This window comes from Atta colombica, unplaced genomic scaffold, assembly GCF_001594045.1.
Source record: "Atta colombica isolate Treedump-2 unplaced genomic scaffold, Acol1.0 scaffold109, whole genome shotgun sequence".
Taxonomy (NCBI): domain Eukaryota; kingdom Metazoa; phylum Arthropoda; class Insecta; order Hymenoptera; family Formicidae; genus Atta; species Atta colombica.
The window spans coordinates 101,461-110,810 of NW_017259194.1; the positions used below are offsets into that span (position 1 = coordinate 101,461).

The 9,350-nt window shown below is 35.7% G+C and overlaps 1 pseudogene; it reads right to left on the reverse strand.

The window, feature by feature from the left end:
* Positions 1-8,002: 8,002 nt before the first annotated feature.
* On the reverse strand, positions 8,003-8,969 carry LOC108693210 (annotated as a pseudogene).
* Positions 8,970-9,350: the final 381 nt, after the last annotated feature.

A 9,350-nucleotide genomic window follows, 5' to 3' on the forward strand; every position in this document is an offset into this window, starting at 1 on the left:
TATATATATATATATACCAGGTGTATAAGCTTAAATCCGCTTTTTAGCCAGAAAAATACATTTTTTTTTCCTAGGAAGCAAAAACAAATTTATTCAAAGTACTTGTCCCTCGCTAACTATACATTTTTCCCATCTTTTGGGCAATTTGTGTATACCACGCCAAAAAAATTCCTCATCTTTCGAGGCAAACCACTCATCAAGCCATTTTCGGACGTCTTCGTAAAAATCGAAGTGCCGCTCAGCGAGCGCGTGGCCCATCGACGAAAACAGGTGATAGTCAGAAAGTGAAACAGATGATAGTCAGGTCTGGTGAGTAAGCGGGATGGGGTAGCACTTCCCAGTTGAGTGTCTCCAAGTAGTTTTGGACCATTGTTGATGTATGCGATGGTGCGTTGTTGTTGAGGAAAATCAGCTTGTCATGTTTTTTCCGATAATGCGGCCTTTTTTTACGCAGAACACGGTGCAATTTGATTAGTTCTTGGTAGTAGCGGTGAGCATTAACAGTTTCATCAGGTTTTAAGCTCGTAGTAAATGATACCCTCCTGATCCCATCAAACGCACAGCATCATCTTCCGAAGCGATTTGGTCTTGAGGAAGATGTTGATGGTTGGACGGGATCAACCCAAGATTTCTTGCGTTTAAAATTCTGAAAATAGATCCACTTTTCATCGCCTGTCACAATCCAATGCAGGAACGACTTTCTTTTTTGTCTGGCAAGCAGAATTTGACATATGTTTTGGCGTCGCTCCATCTGTCTATCGTTCATGCGGCACTCATTTTCTGATCTTTTGAACCTTCCCCATGGCATGTAGCTGCATGGCTGCTTGAGAAACACCCAATTGCTCGGCAAGCATTTCTTGCGATTGGATATCGTCTTCGTCCAAAAGAGCCTGCAATTGACAGTCCTCAACCTTCCTGGGCCGATTTTCAAGCTTCTTGTCACTCAGATCAAAATTGTCGGCATTGAACCGGCGAAACCAATCTCTGCACGTTGTTTCCGATAAAGTATTGTCGCCATAGGCCTCCACAAGCATTCGATGCAATTCGGCAGCCGATTTCTTTAAATTGAAACAGAAAAGCAAAGCTTTCCGCATATGCTTTTTTTTTAACAAAAAACTAGACATGATTACGAAAAAAAAATGTATGTTGTTGTATGAAATTGCTGATGATGTGCACTGGTTAATGTTGACAGATATCAAACACATAAAAAAAAGTGTGTTGTGTGCCCAGGGTAGCTTTGTACGCTCACTAATGCCACTTATGAGCAAACAGCGGATTTAAGTTTATATACCTCGTAACTAGTTAACGTCCTTCAAGGATTTGGAAGACTAATTGGCACGCTGGATGGAAAGACTTCAGCAATATGAATTCGAGATAATATACTGTAAAGGTGTCTTATATAAAAACACTGATGGATTATCCAGGTGCCCTTGTGAAAATACGAAGTGTTAATATTGTGTATATAATAATAAGAGAAGTGAAAGAAGCTTTAAAAACGGAAGGTGTCGCAAGGATAGTCTTGTCGGAAGAAAATTTAGAAACTTGGCATCAGGAACAATTAGAAGATCCTAGCATTTCGATTATTCTTCAAGGAAAAGGGATTGGGATCCGGCCATCTTAGCAAGAGATTACCTCCAGGGAAATGGCCGCGAAAGTACTGGTCTTATTGGGATTCCTTAGAGATCAAGGATGGTGTATAAAATGTGGAAGGTTCCAAATTTAAGAAGCACCGTGGTCAATTGGTCGTCTCTAAGAAGCGAGTTCAGGAAATATTAAAGGAAATTCATGATTTTTCATCAGGATTTAACCGAAGTTTAACAAAATTCTGGAGAAGATTTGTAACAGGTTTTATTGGGATTCTTGTAAACAAGACGTGGAAGATTGATGCAGAACGTGCAAAATCTGCGTTGTTCGAAGAGGCCCGATGGGAAAAGGAAAATCTCCGAATTTATAATGTTGAAGCTCCATTTGAGAGAATTCAAATGGACGTACTTGGTCCTTCTGATAACTCTTTCAGGAAATAAGTATTTATTAGTTGTTAGTTGATTGCTTCATTAAGTGGGTGGAAGCCTTTCTCTTAAAGTATCAGATCAAAAACCATTGCAGAGATCTTCTTGAATCAAGTTATTTCGAGACACGGGGTTCCATTGGAAGGCTACAGATCAAGGAAGAAATTTGGAATCTAAGAATCTATTTTTCGGGAATTATCACAATTGCCTCGGAATTAAGAAGACGAGAACATCCGCTGTACACCCCCAGTCGGATAGTCAAGTGGAACGCCAACATTAGACAATTTTAAACTATCTGGCGAAATTCATCGATAAAAACCAAAAAGATTGGAATCATTGGATCCCAATGTATTTGTTGGCATATATAGTAGGTCTTCCAAACATGAGGCCACTGGTGTAATTCCGGCGGAGTTGTATTTCGTTCAAGATCTTAGGCTTCCTGTAGATTTACTCCGGGGAACCCCCCTCTCAAAGGTTGGGAATTCAACGAACGATTATTTAAATAAAATAAAGAAAAAGTTAAAAGAAGTTTCTCGATCAAGTTAGGAAACGGGTATTAAGCCTTCTCGAATTAAGATTTGATATGACCAAAAGGCCAGACAGATTCTGAAGTGGGTCAAAAGGTTTGATTGTACAATCCTCGAAGAATGAAAGGGAAAGCTCCTAAATTGCTCCTAAATTACAGAATAGCTAGGAAGGTCTTTATTGTGTGGAAAGGAAGCTTAGTGATGCTGTTTACTGCATTCGCAAGTCGAACAGATATAAAAATAAAATTGTACATACAGACAGGTTGGCATCGTATCTTGAGAGGCCCGTGGAGTAGAATAAACAGACAAGTGTCAATTCAATAAAGCAGAACCTTGTTATGGTGTCACTTAGCTTATTAATATGAATTTATTTTGCAGCGCAAGTCGCACGGTGATAATTCCTTTTAGTTACAGAAATGTAATATCTGTTTGGATTCATTTGGCGGTACTGCAACCTACTAGACTCATCACTCAATGTGAGGAAGAGTAGTGATATACCACTCTTAACGTGCTGCAACATCAACGGCAGAAAGTCCAGCTGAGAAAATGGTGAGTCCAAGAAGAGTTCAATGGATGGAGCGACATCGATAACTCATTAGGTCTTTTTTTAAGATTTTTAAGAAGAATTTAAAGAATCTTTTTAAGAAGACCGCTTCATCCGCGGTTTTTGAGCCGTAGTTTTTCCGCAGGACGAAGGGCAATTGCCAAGCGGGAATTGAGGTACTAATTACGGTACGTTATTTTTGTACGGTACATTTTTTTTGTTCCCCTCTCTTTCCGAAAAGAGAAGTATCAAGAATACAAGACCTCAAGAGAAGAGACAACAGGATTCTAGCGTTCCTCCTTCATTCACGAAGACGAGGACATGCCCCGAGAGAGCATTCATTCTATGGGAGAGTAACTACCTTCCGGGAAGAAACTGAAGAGAGGTCCTGCCTGGAAGGGAAGAGGGGATCAAGAATAAATCCAGGAGAAAATCGGACCTCAAGAAAATCAAAGCTTCAGATGTGCGGCAAACAGCACAGTAGGGAGCAAGAAATTGATCGAGAGGAAACTCCGAATTCCTTTGAAGGTCCAACGCTCTTGAAAGTACATAAGTATCGGGACGATAATTTAAGAGAAGGCTAGTGTTACGCCTTTGCCGTGCCGATTCCGTGCCGCTCGTGAAATACTGAAGATCATGTCGCTCGGCAACGAGCCACTACATTATTTTAACAAGATCGGCAAATTCAGATGTGAGCCGTCGCTTCGCTCGGACGTGTCTCTCGATCCGCTGATTCTATTTACATTCGTGTGCTTTGAGTTTACGTGTGATTGTGTTCTGTATCTTTTCCTAAGTAAATTCTTTTCCTTCTTTCCACCATATCCATGTTGTTCATTTCTGCATGCGGGAGTGCATGAACGCGTTCGCGAGAGCGTCTTCGCGAGTCGGACGCGCGGACGTAACAATATATATATATATATATATATATATATGTATATGTATGTTTTTTTCGGGGAAATATGTACGTAAACTGGAAGGAATGGCAGGCCGACTTATTATTAGCTACTTAGTCCACGAGATCTCGAGTAGATGTAGAATGAGGAGACCCGCTGTCTACGGAAGAGTGCCAAGAGGGCAGTCGCAATGTCCACTGACTGGTGATCTCAATAATGATTGTTGCCCACAATTTTTTATGCATTTGTAAAAATACGCGAATTGGTGTGAATTTTCCGGGGTTCAGCGCGGATTTTCACTGATTGAGGTAGTCTGATTTCGTATTGATCGACGTGAACTGAGGTAGCCTGATTTCATACTGACGCTCTGCGCTTCCGCGGGACATCTATTTATAAAGGGCATAGAGCCCTTTATCTAGGATTCAATAATTAATTACAATGTCACGCGAGATTTGCGATTTTTATAGCATTCTATCATTGTTAATCTAAAGTCATCATTAGAAGGATTTCGAGAAGAAAAGAAATAATTTACATTTTTCTTTAAAGAAGCAAGATTGCTCCAGAGAGATTCTGTGACGAATTCTGTTATCCTTGCGAAAAATATGGCTAGGTAAACAGACAGTTACCGCACAACTAGTTTTGCGTCCAGGACAACCATTGTCAGTCGCAAGTCCGATCTTAGATAATGCTACCGTGGGAAGTTATCCCATGCGTTTTATAATTTTTAGGCGCCTGTTTTCTTAAGAAATTGTTAGACAGTCAGGGACAACAAAGCTTGAATTTTTATTATTGCATGACTTTGGTGCATTTATAGTCTTTTGCAATCTTAGCACTTTTCGGGCCTGTATTGAGATTATTATTTCTCCCGGGTTGATTGGCGTTTACAAGTTTTCGCGAAGCTTGTCCAGTCCCTTTTTTCAGTTCTATCAGAGGACTCCACTCGAGTCTCATAGACACCAACCATAGTCGCGACGTGGAACCGATTCTTTCGAAAGAAAAGAATCGTGGCGTCTATAGGACGTATATTTATATGTAAAATTTATTGTAATTATTATAAGTATTTAAAAACCAAATTAAATTTTACTCATATTTATATGGTCGTTTTATATGTTTCGTTTTTACAGTAATTATACATTAATATCATGTACATACATTTCTGTGTATATAACCATTCTAGGCATCTTTACAATTATCATATTTGCATATTTATATTCAACTTATGAAATCTAGTCATATGAAATGTATTAATGTAATATTTATAATGCAGATATCACAAAGATGTTCAATTGGACACAGCAAAGTACTAAGTTTTTAGAAAAATACAACGAGAAAAAAACAAGATTCCATGATTCAAAAATGAAAAAAAAATTACTATGAGCAGAGATAGTTACAGAATTTAAATAAAAAAATTATCATGTTAATGAAGATTTCTTGATCGAAAAATGCGAAATTTAAAAAAGTCATATAGAAATATTTTAGATAATAATAAGAAAACGAGCCATGGACGCTCTTAGGAATGATAGGATATGGAAGAGATATATCGACAAGATCGTATTGTACACATTGGTCCAACGCTATCTTCTATGTCAAAAGAAAATAATCCAGCTAATGAAAATTCTTGTACTTCAATACCAACGACGTCAATTTGTGATTATCAAAATACATTAAATTTGCTCGAAGATGATACAATTAGATCAGAGAGAGAAGTCACTGAACAGTTTAGAGAAAATGAATCAGAGAGGTGTATAAATGTTTATGTTATGTAACATACATTTCTAATCGATTTCAAAGTTGTGCGAAATTAAATTTTGGTAAATAGTTAACTATGATATATATGAGACAGGTAAATGGTAAAAAACTTTTACTAAAAATATGATTCACAGGCAGGAACTATCAGTAGTATTTGAAAATTCTGCTAGTAATATTTCTCAATCTGATAAGAAAACTAAGAATAAAAAAATTATCAAATCAAAAGCCATGTACGATTTGCGGAAAAAATTAATATCTTGTGAAAAAAAACAGAATAAAGGCGATACATAAATTAACTGCAGCTATAGAACAATACAATGAAACAATATAGCGTCAAAGAAACAACATTTTACTATAGTAAATCCAGTTAACATTCACGCTTATACAACAATTATCATCCATACATATACAATCACCATCATTACATACACAACAGTCACCATCATTACATACACAACAATCATCATCCATACATACACAGCAATCATCATGCATATACATCATCGTCACAAATAAAACAATAAATATTAAAGTTTTATATGCCATGGCCTTAAAAACATTAATATATGTAAAGTACAAATTATTTTTTGAATTATATTATTTATATGTTATTTCATATCTCATTTTTAAGTAGATATTATTTAATTATTTAATCAATAAACATAATTTTTTTTGTAAATACAACAATACATATATTTTCAAAACAACTTCCATTTTTTTTTGTCTTCTATTTTATTTGATATTGAATATTTCCAAAATCTTGCATAAAATTATACTGTATTCAAATCATCATAAAATATATTAATACACTATTGTAATCAATGACCGTTGTGTCTTAACAGTATCATTAAATAATATAAAAATGAATACGCAGATTCTCCTATTGCATATTCTCAGAAATTAAAGATCTCTTTGTATTTATTACTTTTTATTTAGAATCATACACATAAGCTTTCATTAATAATATAATAATATAATACACAATATTAAAATAACTATTTGCACATAATTGAGAACATGCATTTAAATAAATAATGGATTATCATTACAGTTACTTTTTATAAAAGTAATTTATTACTGTTACTCGTTATTCATTTAAAAAAAATAATGCATTACCGTTACTGTAACTTAAAGAAATAATAATTCGTTACTTTGTCATTACTTTTTTGTAATATAAAAATAAATTATATAAAAATACTGCGATCTATTGAATAATTATAAAAATAATAAGAAATTTTAAAGTAACGACTAAATTCACTATTATTATTATTATTAAAACTAAACATTATTATTAAAACTATATTCATATATCATTATCGTTATAGAGAAAATAAATAACAATCGTATCGAAAATTTAACAAAAACGGTAACAGCATTACAAATAACATGTTCTTTCTCAATCCTGGCTATTTATAAAACTTTAATTACACACGCATGCACGCACGCACGCACAGATATGGTCACGCACATGTAGAAAATAATTTAATTAAGAACATACATTGCAAAATAATTGTTGTGCTGCATTTGGCCATTGTATATATTCAGACATTAAATGTGCTAAAACATATATAATATTTTTAAATATTTGATGCCTTGCGGTTTTTGTTGATACTACAATAAATCTATCACCAACAGATAAAAAACTCTCTTGCTTGGCTAGTATCCAGTAATAGTGAACATTAATTTTTTTGCAACGTTTATATTGGCGTTTTACTGCCTATTTACACGAGGAGCAACTACAAGTAACAATTCCTACATAATTTCATTAAATAATATATTATTTTAATTGAATAATATAAATGCATATACATTACATATAATATATTATATATACTCGTATTATATATACACATACATGTAAAATACACACATATATATATATATACGTACCTCAAATACGTCGTGAATGACATTCGAAAATGTCCAATGAAATGTACATCAAAGATATAATTAGTTCAAAATAATTTTCATTTCGTGATTTTGTGTTTCGCCTTCTATTTCGATATTAGGTATTTCATTTGTTGCATAACATTAAGTATTATTATATATCATTTAAATTTAGATCGTCATCAATCACAATAAATAATATCCATTATTTTCATTTCTACTTTTTCGATCCGGAAAACTTTTTTTCCGGAAAACGCTACGATTTTTCCTTAGATTTTTCATAACCTATTATCATTTATCATCTGGTCAGCATCATGTTAATAACAACACAACATATACGAAGGCAAGTCAATAAGTTTTTAGTAAAACATACTTTTTTTGATCGATTCATTTTTATTTTTCAACATAGTCTCCTTTCAACTCGATACACTTGATCCAACGATTCTCTAACTTTTTCAAACCGTCCGAATAATATGATTTGTCCAACCCTTCAAAATAAGCCTTTGTTTCGGTGATGAGCTGCTCTCTGATGATGAATCTCTTTCCTCCGAATCATTTCTTCTGATTTGGAAATAGGAATAATCGCAGAGGGCTAAATCTGGCAAATATGAATGGGGAAGCAATTCGTAGCGGGATTCATTGAATTTAACCATCGGTGCACGTATGAATTGTCTTGATGGAAGAGCATTTTCTTTTTCCAAATGAGGACGTTTTTTCTTTAAAATGTTGTTGGAACGGTTCAAAAAAGCTACGTAGTAATCGCCATTGATCGTTTGCTTCGATAGAAGATAATCGATATGAATTATACCGCGTGCATTCCAAAAAACTGTGGCCATCATCTTCCCGGCTGACTTTATGGTTTTCGCCTTCTTCGGAGCTAGTTCACCCAGTGAAGTGCATTGTTTTGACTGTTTCTTCGTCTCGGATGTGAAGTAATGGATCCATGTTTCGCAGTAATGAATCGACACAGAAATTCATCTGGATTATGTTGAAACATCTCCAAACATTGTTTTGAAATCATCACACGATCGCACTTATGGTCCACAGTGAGCAAATGCGGCACCCATCTTATCGATAACTTTTTCATATCCAATTGTTCGTGCAAAATTGAAATCACCGTGCTATGTGATGTGCCTGTGGCCTCAACAAACTCGCGCACTTTCGTGCGATCAGTCAAAACAATATCGTGGACTTTATCGGTGATTTCTGGCGTAGCAACCTCAATTGGACGTTCCTGAACGAGATGCATCACATATGGATGTACGACCACGTTTAAATTCATTCACCTAATTGTGTAGAAATATTCCCCACGGCTAAGAGTCCTCGATATGGCATACGAGGCTCAATAGTGTACTTCCATAATTAAAGATAATTTTAGGAGACGCATTATCGTGGAAGTGCATGTAGCGAAATAGGCGATACAAAAGCTCGCGGCGGATTCAGTTAGGGCTCGTAGTCTTGTTGCTGAATTTGAGAGTGAGATGCAATTTGAGAGTGAGATTGTGCAACTTCGTAGAGAGTTAGTCGATATTGGATAGATCGGGACTTCCTGATGGAAGAGGTTACGTCTCTCCGCCGAGAGATGGAGACGCTTCGTGTTCCCTCCTCATGCATGAGGGATGATCTTGTTTAGGCTGGGAAAGTCCCACTTCCCCAGCGGAGGATCATCGATCGCGGCAGAAAAATCGGTCTCTGCTGCTATGTTGAAGGAGGAGAGACGCGACGTGCGAGGAGCTTCCAC